This window comes from Dendrobates tinctorius, unplaced genomic scaffold, assembly GCF_039654945.1.
Source record: "Dendrobates tinctorius isolate UK_male_01 unplaced genomic scaffold, ASM3965494v1 ptg000197l, whole genome shotgun sequence".
In the NCBI taxonomy this organism is placed as follows: Eukaryota; Metazoa; Chordata; class Amphibia; order Anura; family Dendrobatidae; genus Dendrobates; species Dendrobates tinctorius.
Genome location: NW_027361864.1, coordinates 407,293 through 425,370, shown reverse-complemented (window position 1 = coordinate 425,370; position 18,078 = coordinate 407,293). Strand labels below are relative to the sequence as shown.

The 18,078-nt window shown below is 52.9% G+C and overlaps 11 non-coding genes and 2 pseudogenes across 11 annotated transcripts; all 13 read right to left on the bottom strand.

Annotated features, from left to right (window-relative positions):
* Positions 1-613: 613 nt before the first annotated feature.
* LOC141056518 (U1 spliceosomal RNA) lies at positions 614-777 on the bottom strand. Its single transcript, XR_012221734.1, has one exon. It is a non-coding gene; the product is annotated as a U1 spliceosomal RNA (small nuclear RNA).
* A 645-nt stretch (positions 778-1,422) lies between these two features.
* LOC141056517 (U1 spliceosomal RNA) lies at positions 1,423-1,586 on the bottom strand. The gene has a single exon (XR_012221733.1). It is a non-coding gene; the product is annotated as a U1 spliceosomal RNA (small nuclear RNA).
* Positions 1,587-2,219: 633 nt separating this feature from the next.
* Positions 2,220-2,383, bottom strand: LOC141056516 (U1 spliceosomal RNA). Its single transcript, XR_012221732.1, has one exon. It is a non-coding gene; the product is annotated as a U1 spliceosomal RNA (small nuclear RNA).
* A 639-nt stretch (positions 2,384-3,022) lies between these two features.
* LOC141056514 (U1 spliceosomal RNA) lies at positions 3,023-3,186 on the bottom strand. The gene has a single exon (XR_012221730.1). It is a non-coding gene; the product is annotated as a U1 spliceosomal RNA (small nuclear RNA).
* Positions 3,187-3,819: 633 nt separating this feature from the next.
* Positions 3,820-3,983, bottom strand: LOC141056513 (U1 spliceosomal RNA). Its single transcript, XR_012221729.1, has one exon. It is a non-coding gene; the product is annotated as a U1 spliceosomal RNA (small nuclear RNA).
* Positions 3,984-4,628: 645 nt separating this feature from the next.
* LOC141056511 (U1 spliceosomal RNA) lies at positions 4,629-4,792 on the bottom strand. The gene has a single exon (XR_012221728.1). It is a non-coding gene; the product is annotated as a U1 spliceosomal RNA (small nuclear RNA).
* Positions 4,793-5,431: 639 nt separating this feature from the next.
* Positions 5,432-5,595, bottom strand: LOC141056510 (U1 spliceosomal RNA). The gene has a single exon (XR_012221727.1). It is a non-coding gene; the product is annotated as a U1 spliceosomal RNA (small nuclear RNA).
* Positions 5,596-6,234: 639 nt separating this feature from the next.
* On the bottom strand, positions 6,235-6,398 carry LOC141056509 (U1 spliceosomal RNA). The gene has a single exon (XR_012221726.1). It is a non-coding gene; the product is annotated as a U1 spliceosomal RNA (small nuclear RNA).
* Positions 6,399-7,043: 645 nt separating this feature from the next.
* Positions 7,044-7,190, bottom strand: LOC141056695 (U1 spliceosomal RNA; annotated as a pseudogene).
* Positions 7,191-12,984: 5,794 nt separating this feature from the next.
* On the bottom strand, positions 12,985-13,148 carry LOC141056508 (U1 spliceosomal RNA). Its single transcript, XR_012221725.1, has one exon. It is a non-coding gene; the product is annotated as a U1 spliceosomal RNA (small nuclear RNA).
* A 633-nt stretch (positions 13,149-13,781) lies between these two features.
* LOC141056507 (U1 spliceosomal RNA) lies at positions 13,782-13,945 on the bottom strand. Its single transcript, XR_012221724.1, has one exon. It is a non-coding gene; the product is annotated as a U1 spliceosomal RNA (small nuclear RNA).
* Positions 13,946-14,575: 630 nt separating this feature from the next.
* Positions 14,576-14,739, bottom strand: LOC141056506 (U1 spliceosomal RNA). The gene has a single exon (XR_012221723.1). It is a non-coding gene; the product is annotated as a U1 spliceosomal RNA (small nuclear RNA).
* Positions 14,740-15,372: 633 nt separating this feature from the next.
* LOC141056694 (U1 spliceosomal RNA) lies at positions 15,373-15,519 on the bottom strand (annotated as a pseudogene).
* Positions 15,520-18,078: the final 2,559 nt, after the last annotated feature.

Here is an 18,078-nt window from a genome sequence, read left to right as displayed (position 1 = left end):
CGGCCCTCCGACGCAGCTCTCCAACATCGCGGAGTCTCGTGCCCGAAGGGGAGGGGGTGTCTTGGCGTAGGGCGCAGGCCGCCCGGAGGCTCGTTGAGTGGGAGGCGCTGGCTGGCGCCCGGTCCAACCCCCACGGGGCAGGCCGAGCTCGACTGAGTCCCAAGCCGTCCAAGATGCCCAGCAGCAGCCAGAGTCATTTGCATGTAGGGCCATTGGCTCCACCCCAGCCTCGCTCACGCCGCTGCTCCCACCCGGGGAACATGCAGACAGCTCCAGCTGCTGCTGCTGCTGCTGCTGCTGCTGCCCCCCTCCTCCTCCCGGCCCAGTGGCCAAGTGAATAAGACGCAGGCGAGCTGATCAATCCCCACCAGCCCAGGGAGCCCCAAAAGGGCCAAAGGCAGCAAGGAACAGACAAGCCAAGCAAAAAGACACACAGCGATGCACGGAAGTTGTGGCAGGCCTCCCCCACAAGGGGGAGCCAAAGGCCACAACTGACGCCGCTTTGAGCTGCTCCAAAGTATTCTAGCTCTGGCAACAGGTGTGACGTGACGTGCGGCTCTGCCAGAGCACGTTTCTTTCTGTGGGTCGGCTTCTGTCTTTGACCAGAGGAAATCAGGGGAAAGCGCGAACGCAGTCCCCCACTACCACAAATTATGCAGTCGAGTTTCCCGCATTTGGGGAAATCGCAGGGGTCAGCACACCCGGAGTGCAATGGATGAGCCTCACCCTGGGAGAACCACCTTAGTGATCATGGTATCTCCCCTGCCAGGTAAGTATGAGTTGGGGCCCGCCGGTCCGACGAGCGGCCCTCCGACGCAGCTCTCCAACATCGCGGAGTCTCGTGCCCGAAGGGGAGGGAGTGTCTTGGCGTAGGGCGCAGGCCGCCCGGAGGCTCGTTGAGTGGGAGGCGCTGGCTGGCGCCCGGTCCAACCCCCACGGGGCAGGCCGAGCTCGACTGAGTCCCAAGCCGTCCAAGATGCCCAGCAGCAGCCAGAGTCATTTGCATGTAGGGCCATTGGCTCCACCCCAGCCTCGCTCACGCCGCTGCTCCCACCCGGGGAACATGCAGACAGCTCCAGCTGCTGCTGCTGCTGCTGCTGCTGCTGCTGCTGCCCCCCTCCTCCTCCCGGCCCAGTGGCCAAGTGAATAAGACGCAGGCGAGCTGATCAATCCCCACCAGCCCAGGGAGCCCCAAAAGGGCCAAAGGCAGCAAGGAACAGACAAGCCAAGCAAAAAGACAAACAGCGATGCACGGAAGTTGTGGCAGGCCTCCCCCACAAGGGGGAGCCAAAGGCCACAACTGACGCCGCTTTGAGCTGCTCCAAAGTATTCTAGCTCTGGCAACAGGTGTGACGTGACGTGCGGCTCTGCCAGAGCACGTTTCTTTCGGTGGGTCGGCTTCTGTCTTTGACCAGAGGAAATCAGGGGAAAGCGCGAACGCAGTCCCCCACTACCACAAATTATGCAGTCGAGTTTCCCGCATTTGGGGAAATCGCAGGGGTCAGCACACCCGGAGTGCAATGGATGAGCCTCACCCTGGGAGAACCACCTTAGTGATCATGGTATCTCCCCTGCCAGGTAAGTATGAGTTGGGGCCCGCCGGTCCGACGAGCGGCCCTCCGACGCAGCTCTCCAACATCGCGGAGTCTCGTGCCCGAAGGGGAGGGGGTGTCTTGGCGTAGGGCGCAGGCCGCCCGGAGGCTCGTTGAGTGGGAGGCGCTGGCTGGCGCCCGGTCCAACCCCCACGGGGCAGGCCGAGCTCGACTGAGTCCCAAGCCGTCCAAGATGCCCAGCAGCAGCCAGAGTCATTTGCATGTAGGGCCATTGGCTCCACCCCAGCCTCGCTCACGCCGCTGCTCCCACCCGGGGAACATGCAGACAGCTCCAGCTGCTGCTGCTGCTGCTGCTGCCCCCCTCCTCCTCCCGGCCCAGTGGCCAAGTGAATAAGACGCAGGCGAGCTGATCAATCCCCACCAGCCCAGGGAGCCCCAAAAGGGCCAAAGGCAGCAAGGAACAGACAAGCCAAGCAAAAAGACACACAGCGATGCACGGAAGTTGTGGCAGGCCTCCCCCACAAGGGGGAGCCAAAGGCCACAACTGACGCCGCTTTGAGCTGCTCCAAAGTATTCTAGCTCTGGCAACAGGTGTGACGTGACGTGCGGCTCTGCCAGAGCACGTTTCTTTCGGTGGGTCGGCTTCTGTCTTTGACCAGAGGAAATCAGGGGAAAGCGCGAACGCAGTCCCCCACTACCACAAATTATGCAGTCGAGTTTCCCGCATTTGGGGAAATCGCAGGGGTCAGCACACCCGGAGTGCAATGGATGAGCCTCACCCTGGGAGAACCACCTTAGTGATCATGGTATCTCCCCTGCCAGGTAAGTATGAGTTGGGGCCCGCCGGTCCGACGAGCGGCCCTCCGACGCAGCTCTCCAACATCGCGGAGTCTCGTGCCCGAAGGGGAGGGGGTGTCTTGGCGTAGGGCGCAGGCCGCCCGGAGGCTCGTTGAGTGGGAGGCGCTGGCTGGCGCCCGGTCCAACCCCCACGGGGCAGGCCGAGCTCGACTGAGTCCCAAGCCGTCCAAGATGCCCAGCAGCAGCCAGAGTCATTTGCATGTAGGGCCATTGGCTCCACCCCAGCCTCGCTCACGCCGCTGCTCCCACCCGGGGAACATGCAGACAGCTCCAGCTGCTGCTGCTGCTGCTGCTGCTGCTGCCCCCCTCCTCCTCCCGGCCCAGTGGCCAAGTGAATAAGACGCAGGCGAGCTGATCAATCCCCACCAGCCCAGGGAGCCCCAAAAGGGCCAAAGGCAGCAAGGAACAGACAAGCCAAGCAAAAAGACACACAGCGATGCACGGAAGTTGTGGCAGGCCTCCCCCACAAGGGGGAGCCAAAGGCCACAACTGACGCCGCTTTGAGCTGCTCCAAAGTATTCTAGCTCTGGCAACAGGTGTGACGTGACGTGCGGCTCTGCCAGAGCACGTTTCTTTCGGTGGGTCGGCTTCTGTCTTTGACCAGAGGAAATCAGGGGAAAGCGCGAACGCAGTCCCCCACTACCACAAATTATGCAGTCGAGTTTCCCGCATTTGGGGAAATCGCAGGGGTCAGCACACCCGGAGTGCAATGGATGAGCCTCACCCTGGGAGAACCACCTTAGTGATCATGGTATCTCCCCTGCCAGGTAAGTATGAGTTGGGGCCCGCCGGTCCGACGAGCGGCCCTCCGACGCAGCTCTCCAACATCGCGGAGTCTCGTGCCCGAAGGGGAGGGGGTGTCTTGGCGTAGGGCGCAGGCCGCCCGGAGGCTCGTTGAGTGGGAGGCGCTGGCTGGCGCCCGGTCCAACCCCCACGGGGCAGGCCGAGCTCGACTGAGTCCCAAGCCGTCCAAGATGCCCAGCAGCAGCCAGAGTCATTTGCATGTAGGGCCATTGGCTCCACCCCAGCCTCGCTCACGCCGCTGCTCCCACCCGGGGAACATGCAGACAGCTCCAGCTGCTGCTGCTGCTGCTGCTGCCCCCCTCCTCCTCCCGGCCCAGTGGCCAAGTGAATAAGACGCAGGCGAGCTGATCAATCCCCACCAGCCCAGGGAGCCCCAAAAGGGCCAAAGGCAGCAAGGAACAGACAAGCCAAGCAAAAAGACACACAGCGATGCACGGAAGTTGTGGCAGGCCTCCCCCACAAGGGGGAGCCAAAGGCCACAACTGACGCCGCTTTGAGCTGCTCCAAAGTATTCTAGCTCTGGCAACAGGTGTGACGTGACGTGCGGCTCTGCCAGAGCACGTTTCTTTCGGTGGGTCGGCTTCTGTCTTTGACCAGAGGAAATCAGGGGAAAGCGCGAACGCAGTCCCCCACTACCACAAATTATGCAGTCGAGTTTCCCGCATTTGGGGAAATCGCAGGGGTCAGCACACCCGGAGTGCAATGGATGAGCCTCACCCTGGGAGAACCACCTTAGTGATCATGGTATCTCCCCTGCCAGGTAAGTATGAGTTGGGGCCCGCCGGTCCGACGAGCGGCCCTCCGACGCAGCTCTCCAACATCGCGGAGTCTCGTGCCCGAAGGGGAGGGGGTGTCTTGGCGTAGGGCGCAGGCCGCCCGGAGGCTCGTTGAGTGGGAGGCGCTGGCTGGCGCCCGGTCCAACCCCCACGGGGCAGGCCGAGCTCGACTGAGTCCCAAGCCGTCCAAGATGCCCAGCAGCAGCCAGAGTCATTTGCATGTAGGGCCATTGGCTCCACCCCAGCCTCGCTCACGCCGCTGCTCCCACCCGGGGAACATGCAGACAGCTCCAGCTGCTGCTGCTGCTGCTGCTGCTGCTGCTGCTGCCCCCCTCCTCCTCCCGGCCCAGTGGCCAAGTGAATAAGACGCAGGCGAGCTGATCAATCCCCACCAGCCCAGGGAGCCCCAAAAGGGCCAAAGGCAGCAAGGAACAGACAAGCCAAGCAAAAAGACACACAGCGATGCACGGAAGTTGTGGCAGGCCTCCCCCACAAGGGGGAGCCAAAGGCCACAACTGACGCCGCTTTGAGCTGCTCCAAAGTATTCTAGCTCTGGCAACAGGTGTGACGTGACGTGCGGCTCTGCCAGAGCACGTTTCTTTCGGTGGGTCGGCTTCTGTCTTTGACCAGAGGAAATCAGGGGAAAGCGCGAACGCAGTCCCCCACTACCACAAATTATGCAGTCGAGTTTCCCGCATTTGGGGAAATCGCAGGGGTCAGCACACCCGGAGTGCAATGGATGAGCCTCACCCTGGGAGAACCACCTTAGTGATCATGGTATCTCCCCTGCCAGGTAAGTATGAGTTGGGGCCCGCCGGTCCGACGAGCGGCCCTCCGACGCAGCTCTCCAACATCGCGGAGTCTCGTGCCCGAAGGGGAGGGGGTGTCTTGGCGTAGGGCGCAGGCCGCCCGGAGGCTCGTTGAGTGGGAGGCGCTGGCTGGCGCCCGGTCCAACCCCCACGGGGCAGGCCGAGCTCGACTGAGTCCCAAGCCGTCCAAGATGCCCAGCAGCAGCCAGAGTCATTTGCATGTAGGGCCATTGGCTCCACCCCAGCCTCGCTCACGCCGCTGCTCCCACCCGGGGAACATGCAGACAGCTCCAGCTGCTGCTGCTGCTGCTGCTGCTGCTGCCCCCCTCCTCCTCCCGGCCCAGTGGCCAAGTGAATAAGACGCAGGCGAGCTGATCAATCCCCACCAGCCCAGGGAGCCCCAAAAGGGCCAAAGGCAGCAAGGAACAGACAAGCCAAGCAAAAAGACACACAGCGATGCACGGAAGTTGTGGCAGGCCTCCCCCACAAGGGGGAGCCAAAGGCCACAACTGACGCCGCTTTGAGCTGCTCCAAAGTATTCTAGCTCTGGCAACAGGTGTGACGTGACGTGCGGCTCTGCCAGAGCACGTTTCTTTCGGTGGGTCGGCTTCTGTCTTTGACCAGAGGAAATCAGGGGAAAGCGCGAACGCAGTCCCCCACTACCACAAATTATGCAGTCGAGTTTCCCGCATTTGGGGAAATCGCAGGGGTCAGCACACCCGGAGTGCAATGGATGAGCCTCACCCTGGGAGAACCACCTTAGTGATCATGGTATCTCCCCTGCCAGGTAAGTATGAGTTGGGGCCCGCCGGTCCGACGAGCGGCCCTCCGACGCAGCTCTCCAACATCGCGGAGTCTCGTGCCCGAAGGGGAGGGGGTGTCTTGGCGTAGGGCGCAGGCCGCCCGGAGGCTCGTTGAGTGGGAGGCGCTGGCTGGCGCCCGGTCCAACCCCCACGGGGCAGGCCGAGCTCGACTGAGTCCCAAGCCGTCCAAGATGCCCAGCAGCAGCCAGAGTCATTTGCATGTAGGGCCATTGGCTCCACCCCAGCCTCGCTCACGCCGCTGCTCCCACCCGGGGAACATGCAGACAGCTCCAGCTGCTGCTGCTGCTGCTGCTGCTGCTGCCCCCCTCCTCCTCCCGGCCCAGTGGCCAAGTGAATAAGACGCAGGCGAGCTGATCAATCCCCACCAGCCCAGGGAGCCCCAAAAGGGCCAAAGGCAGCAAGGAACAGACAAGCCAAGCAAAAAGACACACAGCGATGCACGGAAGTTGTGGCAGGCCTCCCCCACAAGGGGGAGCCAAAGGCCACAACTGACGCCGCTTTGAGCTGCTCCAAAGTATTCTAGCTCTGGCAACAGGTGTGACGTGACGTGCGGCTCTGCCAGAGCACGTTTCTTTCGGTGGGTCGGCTTCTGTCTTTGACCAGAGGAAATCAGGGGAAAGCGCGAACGCAGTCCCCCACTACCACAAATTATGCAGTCGAGTTTCCCGCATTTGGGGAAATCGCAGGGGTCAGCACACCCGGAGTGCAATGGATGAGCCTCACCCTGGGAGAACCACCTTAGTGATCATGGTATCTCCCCTGCCAGGTAAGTATGAGTTGGGGCCCGCCGGTCCGACGAGCGGCCCTCCGACGCAGCTCTCCAACATCGCGGAGTCTCGTGCCCGAAGGGGAGGGGGTGTCTTGGCGTAGGGCGCAGGCCGCCCGGAGGCTCGTTGAGTGGGAGGCGCTGGCTGGCGCCCGGTCCAACCCCCACGGGGCAGGCCGAGCTCGACTGAGTCCCAAGCCGTCCAAGATGCCCAGCAGCAGCCAGAGTCATTTGCATGTAGGGCCATTGGCTCCACCCCAGCCTCGCTCACGCCGCTGCTCCCACCCGGGGAACATGCAGACAGCTCCAGCTGCTGCTGCTGCTGCTGCTGCTGCTGCTGCTGCCCCCCTCCTCCTCCCGGCCCAGTGGCCAAGTGAATAAGACGCAGGCGAGCTGATCAATCCCCACCAGCCCAGGGAGCCCCAAAAGGGCCAAAGGCAGCAAGGAACAGACAAGCCAAGCAAAAAGACACACAGCGATGCACGGAAGTTGTGGCAGGCCTCCCCCACAAGGGGGAGCCAAAGGCCACAACTGACGCCGCTTTGAGCTGCTCCAAAGTATTCTAGCTCTGGCAACAGGTGTGACGTGACGTGCGGCTCTGCCAGAGCACGTTTCTTTCGGTGGGTCGGCTTCTGTCTTTGACCAGAGGAAATCAGGGGAAAGCGCGAACGCAGTCCCCCACTACCACAAATTATGCAGTCGAGTTTCCCGCATTTGGGGAAATCGCAGGGGTCAGCACACCCGGAGTGCAATGGATGAGCCTCACCCTGGGAGAACCTTTTTCCTCAGATTGGAACTCTCATTAACTCTTGCATCATTTGCTTGTTCAAGTAACAAGTTTCCAGATCATCATATGGAAAAAAAAAACCTTCTACCAGAAAACAAAAAAGCAATCCCAATCACCAAAAGGATCAAATCTTACTTACTGTAACAGCTCCTTCCACTGCGAATACTTCCAAAATGCCTCTGCTGTTTTTTCACCGAGTCTCTTTTTATCTAATATATAAACATAAAACAACCTGGCAAGAAAAATATTCTTACATTCAACTGGAGAGAGACACACCTTTTTAAAAATGACCAGATTCCGTGCATCCCACAAAACTTCCTTATATATGACAAAAATAATCCAACTCATCCGTCTCCGTTCCAAGTGGTTAAAGTCTTGACCTGTTAAAATCCTTCCAAAATTAAAGCAATGGAATCCAACAAGAGCAATAAAAATCCGAGATAAAAGGGTAAAAACTTTTTTTGCATAAAAACAGTCCCAAAAAATGTGCTGTATTGTCTCTGGATCCTTACATCCCTCCCTTGGACAAACTTCTTGAACCCTTATCCCTCTCCTGCTCAGAAAAGCTCGTGTTGGCAAACATCCTTGTAATGCCATCCAGGTTACGTCCTTTTGCCGATTGCTGATCCCTATAATAAAAAAGAGCTTCCAGACTTGCTTTGATTGCGCAATATTGCAGGATGGCACATCACATAAAGATTCACCCTCCTTTAGTCTCTTAGCAAGATTTCTTTTATCAGGTCTATCTGTGGAGCTTAAACCAATTTGATCATAGAAGGACTTAAGTACTACGTAAAAGGACGGCACAACAAACGCAACTGGCTTCCTCAAATCCTTCTCACACCAGCTCCATTTCTGAAATAGCCAACCTGCCAAAAACCTGCACATGTCAGCAGCCTTACTTTTCCCCTGGGAAAGTCTATAAATATTTAAAAAATAATACATCTTTAAAAATCTTTCGATATTGGGAAAATCACAGCCGCCCATTTCCACAGAAAGCATCACCTTTTCTCTCCTTAATTTCTCCATCTTTGACCCCCAAAAAAAGGTAAACAGTTTCCTTGTAACTCTCTTAGTCCACAAACTCGCAGGCAGAAATATCATAGCAGTGTATAGCAGTAAAGGAAGGATCACCGACTTCACAATAAGTACCTTACCTCTCAGGGACAGGTTCCTTAATTTCCAATAATTCAGTTTCTGCTCCATTTTGTTTTCCAAGATCATCAGGCTCTTCTTCCCTTTAAGTTCCTTTTCAAAAATTACACCAAGAACTTCCATCTCTTTTTTTCTTTCTACTCCCACCACACTGACATCCACCTGCCTCCCAAAGTTGCAAAACTGACACTTATTCCAATTTACAGCCATTCCAGCCACACCACAAAAAATTCTTATGTGAAGATTTATCCTATTAAGCTCAGCTTGTGAACCACAAATAAAAACAATGTCATCCATGTAACTTAATGACTTGACGGGCCCCCCCATTCCTCCAGGTATAAAAGCACCAGCCACACACTTATCGACTTGCACGCTTTTTAAAAGAGCTTCAACCACACAAATAAAAAGGATTGGTGATAAAGGGCACCCTTGCCTAACCCCCGATAGAATATTAAAACTAGAACTCACATGACCATTAATTAAAATCTGACTACTAACTCCGCAATAAAAAGACTTAATAATATTCAATAATTTAATGGGGATCCCAAGATGTCTAAGTGCAGCAAACAAGAATCTATGTGAAACTTTATCAAAAGCTTTTTCCAGGTCCACTGACTGTACGAGAAGGGGGTTCTTATTAAAATTAGCGTGATAAATTAAGTCCCTTAAAAGCACCAAGTTATCCGAGATTCTCCTACCTGGCACCGCACATGCTTGGTATTCACCCACCATATCTATTATTACATCACTCACTCTATTTGCTACAATTTTGGAAATAATCTTGTAATCACAATTGAGCAAAGTTATTGGCCTCCAGTTTTTAATTTCTCTCACTTCACCCTTCTTATGTATTAAAGTGACAATCCCTCTACGCATAGAGTCAGACAAAACCGCATGAGTAAAAACATATTCCACCACCCGATAAAGTTCCACATCTAAAATATCCCAAAATACCACATAAAATTCCACTGGAAGGCCATCACAACCAGGTGTCTTCCCTTTTGCCAGCCCATCCACAGCACGCCTCACTTCATCCTTTCTGAACCCATCACTTAGAGAAGACACCTTTTCTTCATGGATATTGTCAGCCAAAATATTACAATAACCATTAATTTCTGCATCACTGGCTCTGCTATCATTCGAAAAAAGTATTTTATAAAAGGAATGTATACCATCGATCATTTCCTCACCACACTTCTCACCTGCAGGAGTAAAAACAGACTTAAAAACTCCTTTAGGCTTAAAACATTTCTTAAAAAAATATCTCGTACATTGCTCATCTTCTTCCATGTGCTGTATTTTCGCTTTAAAAACAATAGACTTTCCTTTTTCAATTAATGTTTTTTTAAAATCCTCTTTCAAATCAGCAATCTCACGATCCACCTCCATCCCCGCTCTTTTAAACTTATAGAGCGCCTCCATCTTTGAAATTGTTGCTGCCTCTTGCTCTCTTTTAGCTTTTGCCCTTTTAGAACACACCCCTTTAAAATAATGTGCAAATTTCTCCTTTGCCCAGTCCCACCATTCCAACAGATTTTTGAAACGGTGCTGTTCAGACACACAGAATGTAAACACGTTTTTAAAACCACCTCTCACATCCTCTTCTTGCAGCAAGCTTACGTTTAGCTTCCAGAGACCCTTGCCAAAAGCCAGGGACTCAGCAATACACAGATCTGCCACTACCATCTTGTGGTCAGAAAAAATGTTCATCACATGATTGCATTTGGCCACTTTGATCCCTTCAGACACAAACACATAATCAATCCGGGAACTACAACGCCCACTGTCTGCTTCGAATGTAAACTTGTTTTCAGTAGGCCGAACTGTCAAACCCACATCCGTGTAGCGTAAATCCTGCACCAATTGATTTAACAGGTTGGAAGTCACATCAGTCCTGAATTCTGCAAAGCTCTTACGATCATTTGCGGATCTAATACAATTAAAATCACCAGCTATTATAGAAAAATCTCTACCTGGCAGAAACAGCTTTACCGACTCCAAAAAGGACACACGTGCTTGCTTGTCAGCAGGGGCGTAAATATTAAACACCCTTACCCGGTGACCTAAGAAATCCACTAACAAAAACAAACATCTTCCAGGTATAATAATTTTGAACTGTAATACTTTTAAATTATTATTTTTCAATAGTATGCCTACACCTTCATTTTTGTTGTCTGTACAAGGAGACCAAAAGGATTGACCCCTTGTCCATTCACTTGCATGCGGTGAAGCTTTAATTGCACATTCCTGCAGACATATAATGTCCGCATCCACCCCCTCCATATAATCTAATATACCTGCTCTCCTAGTGGTGGAACTAATCCCCCGCACATTCAGGGAAGCAACACATAGACTCATCGTGGCGAAAAAAATTATTCTCCACCATACATTCTCCATCATGATTTAAACAAAGGCGTATTCCTACCATCCACTTTTCTACATATATCAGGCGACTCAGGATCTGAGCCCCTGTTAGAGCCACCAGGCATTGGAGAGACAGGATCTCCCTGCCCACCAAACCAACACCCCTCCATTCTACTCTTTTTACTGAGCGAGGAAGCCATTTTCTCATCCTCCTCCTCATCCTCCCCATCATCTTCGTCAAAATCACTTTCACCACTACTACTAGTCCCCTCATCCCTCTGCCCAGGTGTGAGCGTCCTATCTGAATCCTCCTCCTCCTCATCCTGAAACTCCATTCCTTCCCCATTTCCTTCCTCCACTACATGGTCTACACATATGGCTGCATTAGCATATCCCAAGTCACCACCAAGGCCCTGTCCTTCAGACACAGTGTCCATTGCATCCTTGGCCTTACCCAGATCAATTATAGGAGAGCTCTGAAAATCTGTTCCCCCTTTTTGACCACTCCCACCTTCCTCCATCTTAGATCCAACATGGCCCACTTTCCTTCCACCATTTTGTTTCTGGCCCTTTTGCACTTTAGCTGCATTTGAAACTATCACACCAACACAATGTTCAGGTTTCCCTTTTCCACCAAACTCACTTTTCTCATCCTTATTACATCCGTGTTCAGAAGCATCACCACTCTTACCATCACTCTTATTTCCCCAATGACCACTAGTTGCATCCGCATAGGACTTGGGAATCTGAGTCCACAATCTACATTTCCTGGCAAAATGCCCTTCCAACCCACACAAGTCACACACCTTTGCCTCAGGGCAACTATCCACCATGTGGTCAGGCTTCCCACAGTTCTTACAAACAATCCCTTGCACTGGGCAATCTTTCTGCACATGTCCATACATATGACACTTTCTACAGTATTCAATTTGTCCAGTGTAGAAACAAAAACCCCTCTCACCCCCAATGGAAAATTGTGCAGGAATGCTCAAAGCACCCCCAATAGCTGTTGCATCAGGAATTAGTTTTACCAAGTATCTTCTTTTGCCATTGTAATAGTTATGCCTATTTTTCATCCTCCCCAGAAATTTGACTTCATAACAGTATCTTCTCAAAAAATGGGTTATAGTATCATCTGGAACCTTGGGATTATACATATGTACCACAACATATTTGTAAGTCTGCTGAAAAAGGGGCTCCACAGCAATAAACTCCAAGCATTCCACTTCCTTCTTCTCCTTCATCCGCACAAGCTCCATGTAAACTTTCTGACATATGCCCAAGGAAACAAAAGTGATATCATAAATTCCCTGCTTTTGAAAATCCTGCAGTGCCAATACATCTGTTACCTTAAGGCTTCTTATGTTCTTCAAAACATTCATACAAATTTGGTCCAGGCCAATTTCTTCCTCATGTCCAGACAGAACCTGCAGACGGACGGAGTCCTCTAATCCACGTGTCTTCTCCACCATTTTCGCAGCAGATAAACACAGCCGCCAATCTATCGCACACCAGGGCCCCACAAGGGGAACCCCGATCGCAACCGCCACCCAAAAAGAAACAGAAGTAGTCTCCCACCACTGCTGCTCATCAGAAGGCTGAGAAGCGGTACTCACCCGGAGAGAATGGTATCTCCCCTGCCAGGTAAGTATGAGTTGGGGCCCGCCGGTCCGACGAGCGGCCCTCCGACGCAGCTCTCCAACATCGCGGAGTCTCGTGCCCGAAGGGGAGGGGGTGTCTTGGCGTAGGGCGCAGGCCGCCCGGAGGCTCGTTGAGTGGGAGGCGCTGGCTGGCGCCCGGTCCAACCCCCACGGGGCAGGCCGAGCTCGACTGAGTCCCAAGCCGTCCAAGATGCCCAGCAGCAGCCAGAGTCATTTGCATGTAGGGCCATTGGCTCCACCCCAGCCTCGCTCACGCCGCTGCTCCCACCCGGGGAACATGCAGACAGCTCCAGCTGCTGCTGCTGCTGCTGCTGCTGCCCCCCTCCTCCTCCCGGCCCAGTGGCCAAGTGAATAAGACGCAGGCGAGCTGATCAATCCCCACCAGCCCAGGGAGCCCCAAAAGGGCCAAAGGCAGCAAGGAACAGACAAGCCAAGCAAAAAGACACACAGCGATGCACGGAAGTTGTGGCAGGCCTCCCCCACAAGGGGGAGCCAAAGGCCACAACTGACGCCGCTTTGAGCTGCTCCAAAGTATTCTAGCTCTGGCAACAGGTGTGACGTGACGTGCGGCTCTGCCAGAGCACGTTTCTTTCGGTGGGTCGGCTTCTGTCTTTGACCAGAGGAAATCAGGGGAAAGCGCGAACGCAGTCCCCCACTACCACAAATTATGCAGTCGAGTTTCCCGCATTTGGGGAAATCGCAGGGGTCAGCACACCCGGAGTGCAATGGATGAGCCTCACCCTGGGAGAACCACCTTAGTGATCATGGTATCTCCCCTGCCAGGTAAGTATGAGTTGGGGCCCGCCGGTCCGACGAGCGGCCCTCCGACGCAGCTCTCCAACATCGCGGAGTCTCGTGCCCGAAGGGGAGGGGGTGTCTTGGCGTAGGGCGCAGGCCGCCCGGAGGCTCGTTGAGTGGGAGGCGCTGGCTGGCGCCCGGTCCAACCCCCACGGGGCAGGCCGAGCTCGACTGAGTCCCAAGCCGTCCAAGATGCCCAGCAGCAGCCAGAGTCATTTGCATGTAGGGCCATTGGCTCCACCCCAGCCTCGCTCACGCCGCTGCTCCCACCCGGGGAACATGCAGACAGCTCCAGCTGCTGCTGCTGCTGCTGCTGCCCCCCTCCTCCTCCCGGCCCAGTGGCCAAGTGAATAAGACGCAGGCGAGCTGATCAATCCCCACCAGCCCAGGGAGCCCCAAAAGGGCCAAAGGCAGCAAGGAACAGACAAGCCAAGCAAAAAGACACACAGCGATGCACGGAAGTTGTGGCAGGCCTCCCCCACAAGGGGGAGCCAAAGGCCACAACTGACGCCGCTTTGAGCTGCTCCAAAGTATTCTAGCTCTGGCAACAGGTGTGACGTGACGTGCGGCTCTGCCAGAGCACGTTTCTTTCGGTGGGTCGGCTTCTGTCTTTGACCAGAGGAAATCAGGGGAAAGCGCGAACGCAGTCCCCCACTACCACAAATTATGCAGTCGAGTTTCCCGCATTTGGGGAAATCGCAGGGGTCAGCACACCCGGAGTGCAATGGATGAGCCTCACCCTGGGAGAACCACCTTAGTGATCATGGTATCTCCCCTGCCAGGTAAGTATGAGTTGGGGCCCGCCGGTCCGACGAGCGGCCCTCCGACGCAGCTCTCCAACATCGCGGAGTCTCGTGCCCGAAGGGGAGGGGGTGTCTTGGCGTAGGGCGCAGGCCGCCCGGAGGCTCGTTGAGTGGGAGGCGCTGGCTGGCGCCCGGTCCAACCCCCACGGGGCAGGCCGAGCTCGACTGAGTCCCAAGCCGTCCAAGATGCCCAGCAGCAGCCAGAGTCATTTGCATGTAGGGCCATTGGCTCCACCCCAGCCTCGCTCACGCCGCTGCTCCCACCCGGGGAACATGCAGACAGCTCCAGCTGCTGCTGCTGCTGCTGCCCCCCTCCTCCTCCCGGCCCAGTGGCCAAGTGAATAAGACGCAGGCGAGCTGATCAATCCCCACCAGCCCAGGGAGCCCCAAAAGGGCCAAAGGCAGCAAGGAACAGACAAGCCAAGCAAAAAGACACACAGCGATGCACGGAAGTTGTGGCAGGCCTCCCCCACAAGGGGGAGCCAAAGGCCACAACTGACGCCGCTTTGAGCTGCTCCAAAGTATTCTAGCTCTGGCAACAGGTGTGACGTGACGTGCGGCTCTGCCAGAGCACGTTTCTTTCGGTGGGTCGGCTTCTGTCTTTGACCAGAGGAAATCAGGGGAAAGCGCGAACGCAGTCCCCCACTACCACAAATTATGCAGTCGAGTTTCCCGCATTTGGGGAAATCGCAGGGGTCAGCACACCCGGAGTGCAATGGATGAGCCTCACCCTGGGAGAACCACCTTAGTGATCATGGTATCTCCCCTGCCAGGTAAGTATGAGTTGGGGCCCGCCGGTCCGACGAGCGGCCCTCCGACGCAGCTCTCCAACATCGCGGAGTCTCGTGCCCGAAGGGGAGGGGGTGTCTTGGCGTAGGGCGCAGGCCGCCCGGAGGCTCGTTGAGTGGGAGGCGCTGGCTGGCGCCCGGTCCAACCCCCACGGGGCAGGCCGAGCTCGACTGAGTCCCAAGCCGTCCAAGATGCCCAGCAGCAGCCAGAGTCATTTGCATGTAGGGCCATTGGCTCCACCCCAGCCTCGCTCACGCCGCTGCTCCCACCCGGGGAACATGCAGACAGCTCCAGCTGCTGCTGCTGCTGCTGCTGCCCCCCTCCTCCTCCCGGCCCAGTGGCCAAGTGAATAAGACGCAGGCGAGCTGATCAATCCCCACCAGCCCAGGGAGCCCCAAAAGGGCCAAAGGCAGCAAGGAACAGACAAGCCAAGCAAAAAGACACACAGCGATGCACGGAAGTTGTGGCAGGCCTCCCCCACAAGGGGGAGCCAAAGGCCACAACTGATGCCGCTTTGAGCTGCTCCAAAGTATTCTAGCTCTGGCAACAGGTGTGACGTGACGTGCGGCTCTGCCAGAGCACGTTTCTTTCGGTGGGTCGGCTTCTGTCTTTGACCAGAGGAAATCAGGGGAAAGCGCGAACGCAGTCCCCCACTACCACAAATTATGCAGTCGAGTTTCCCGCATTTGGGGAAATCGCAGGGGTCAGCACACCCGGAGTGCAATGGATGAGCCTCACCCTGGGAGAACCTTTTTCCTCAGATTGGAACTCTCATTAACTCTTGCATCATTTGCTTGTTCAAGTAACAAGTTTCCAGATCATCATATGGAAAAAAAAGCCTTCTACCAGAAAACAAAAAAGCAATCCCAATCACCAAAAGGATCAAATCTTACTTACTGTAACAGCTCCTTCCACTGCGAATACTTCCAAAATGCCTCTGCTGTTTTTTCACCGAGTCTCTTTTTATCTAATATATAAACATAAAACAACCTGGCAAGAAAAATATTCTTACATTCAACTGGAGAGAGACACACCTTTTTAAAAATGACCAGATTCCGTGCATCCCACAAAACTTCCTTATATATGACAAAAATAATCCAACTCATCCGTCTCCGTTCCAAGTGGTTAAAGTCTTGACCTGTTAAAATCCTTCCAAAATTAAAGCAATGGAATCCAACAAGAGCAATAAAAATCCGAGATAAAAGGGTAAAAACTTTTTTTGCATAAAAACAGTCCCAAAAAATGTGCTGTATTGTCTCTGGATCCTTACATCCCTCCCTTGGACAAACTTCTTGAACCCTTATCCCTCTCCTGCTCAGAAAAACTCGTGTTGGCAAACATCCTTGTAATGCCATCCAGGTTACGTCCTTTTGCCGATTGCTGATCCCTATAATAAAAAAGAGCTTCCAGACTTGCTTTGATTGCGCAATATTGCAGGATGGCACATCACATAAAGATTCACCCTCCTTTAGTCTCTTAGCAAGATTTCTTTTATCAGGTCTATCTGTGGAGCTTAAACCAATTTGATCATAGAAGGACTTAAGTACTACGTAAAAGGACGGCACAACAAACGCAACTGGCTTCCTCAAATCCTTCTCACACCAGCTCCATTTCTGAAATAGCCAACCTGCCAAAAACCTGCACATGTCAGCAGCCTTACTTTTCCCCTGGGAAAGTCTATAAATATTTAAAAAATAATACATCTTTAAAAATCTTTCGATATTGGGAAAATCACAGCCGCCCATTTCCACAGAAAGCATCACCTTTTCCCTCCTTAATTTCTCCATCTTTGACCCCCAAAAAAAGGTAAACAGTTTCCTTGTAACTCTCTTAGTCCACAAACTCGCAGGCAGAAATATCATAGCAGTGTATAGCAGTAAAGGAAGGATCACCGACTTCACAATAAGTACCTTACCTCTCAGGGACAGGTTCCTTAATTTCCAATAATTCAGTTTCTGCTCCATTTTGTTTTCCAAGATCATCAGGCTCTTCTTCCCTTTAAGTTCCTTTTCAAAAATTACACCAAGAACTTCCATCTCTTTTTTTCTTTCTACTCCCACCACACTGACATCCACCTGCCTCCCAAAGTTGCAAAACTGACACTTATTCCAATTTACAGCCATTCCAGCCACACCACAAAAAATTCTTATGTGAAGATTTATCCTATTAAGCTCAGCTTGTGAACCACAAATAAAAACAATGTCATCCATGTAACTTAATGACTTGATGGGCCCCCCCATTCCTCCAGGTATAAAAGCACCAGCCACACACTTATCGACTTGCACGCTTTTTAAAAGAGCTTCAACCACACAAATAAAAAGGATTGGTGATAAAGGGCACCCTTGCCTAACCCCCGATAGAATATTAAAACTAGAACTCACATGACCATTAATTAAAATCTGACTACTAACTCCGCAATAAAAAGACTTAATAATATTCAATAATTTAATGGGGATCCCAAGATGTCTAAGTGCAGCAAACAAGAATCTATGTGAAACTTTATCAAAAGCTTTTTCCAGGTCCACTGACTGTACGAGAAGGGGGTTCTTATTAAAATTAGCGTGATAAATTAAGTCCCTTAAAAGCACCAAGTTATCCGAGATTCTCCTACCTGGCACCGCACATGCTTGGTATTCACCCACCATATCTATTATTACATCACTCACTCTATTTGCTACAATTTTGGAAATAATCTTGTAATCACAATTGAGCAAAGTTATTGGCCTCCAGTTTTTAATTTCTCTCACTTCACCCTTCTTATGTATTAAAGTGACAATCCCTCTACGCATAGAGTCAGACAAAACCGCATGAGTAAAAACATATTCCACCACCCGATAAAATTCCACATCTAAAATATCCCAAAATACCACATAAAATTCCACTGGAAGGCCATCACAACCAGGTGTCTTCCCTTTTGCCAGCCCATCCACAGCACGCCTCACTTCATCCTTTCTGAACCCATCACTTAGAGAAGACACCTTTTCTTCATGGATATTGTCAGCCAAAATATTACAATAACCATTAATTTCTGCATCACTGGCTCTGCTATCATTCGAAAAAAGTATTTTATAAAAGGAATGTATACCATCGATCATTTCCTCACCACACTTCTCACCTGCAGGAGTAAAAACAGACTTAAAAACTCCTTTAGGCTTAAAACATTTCTTAAAAAAATATCTCGTACATTGCTCATCTTCTTCCATGTGCTGTATTTTCGCTTTAAAAACAATAGACTTTCCTTTTTCAATTAATGTTTTTTTAAAATCCTCTTTCAAATCAGCAATCTCACAATCCACCTCCATCCCCGCTCTTTTAAACTTATAGAGCGCCT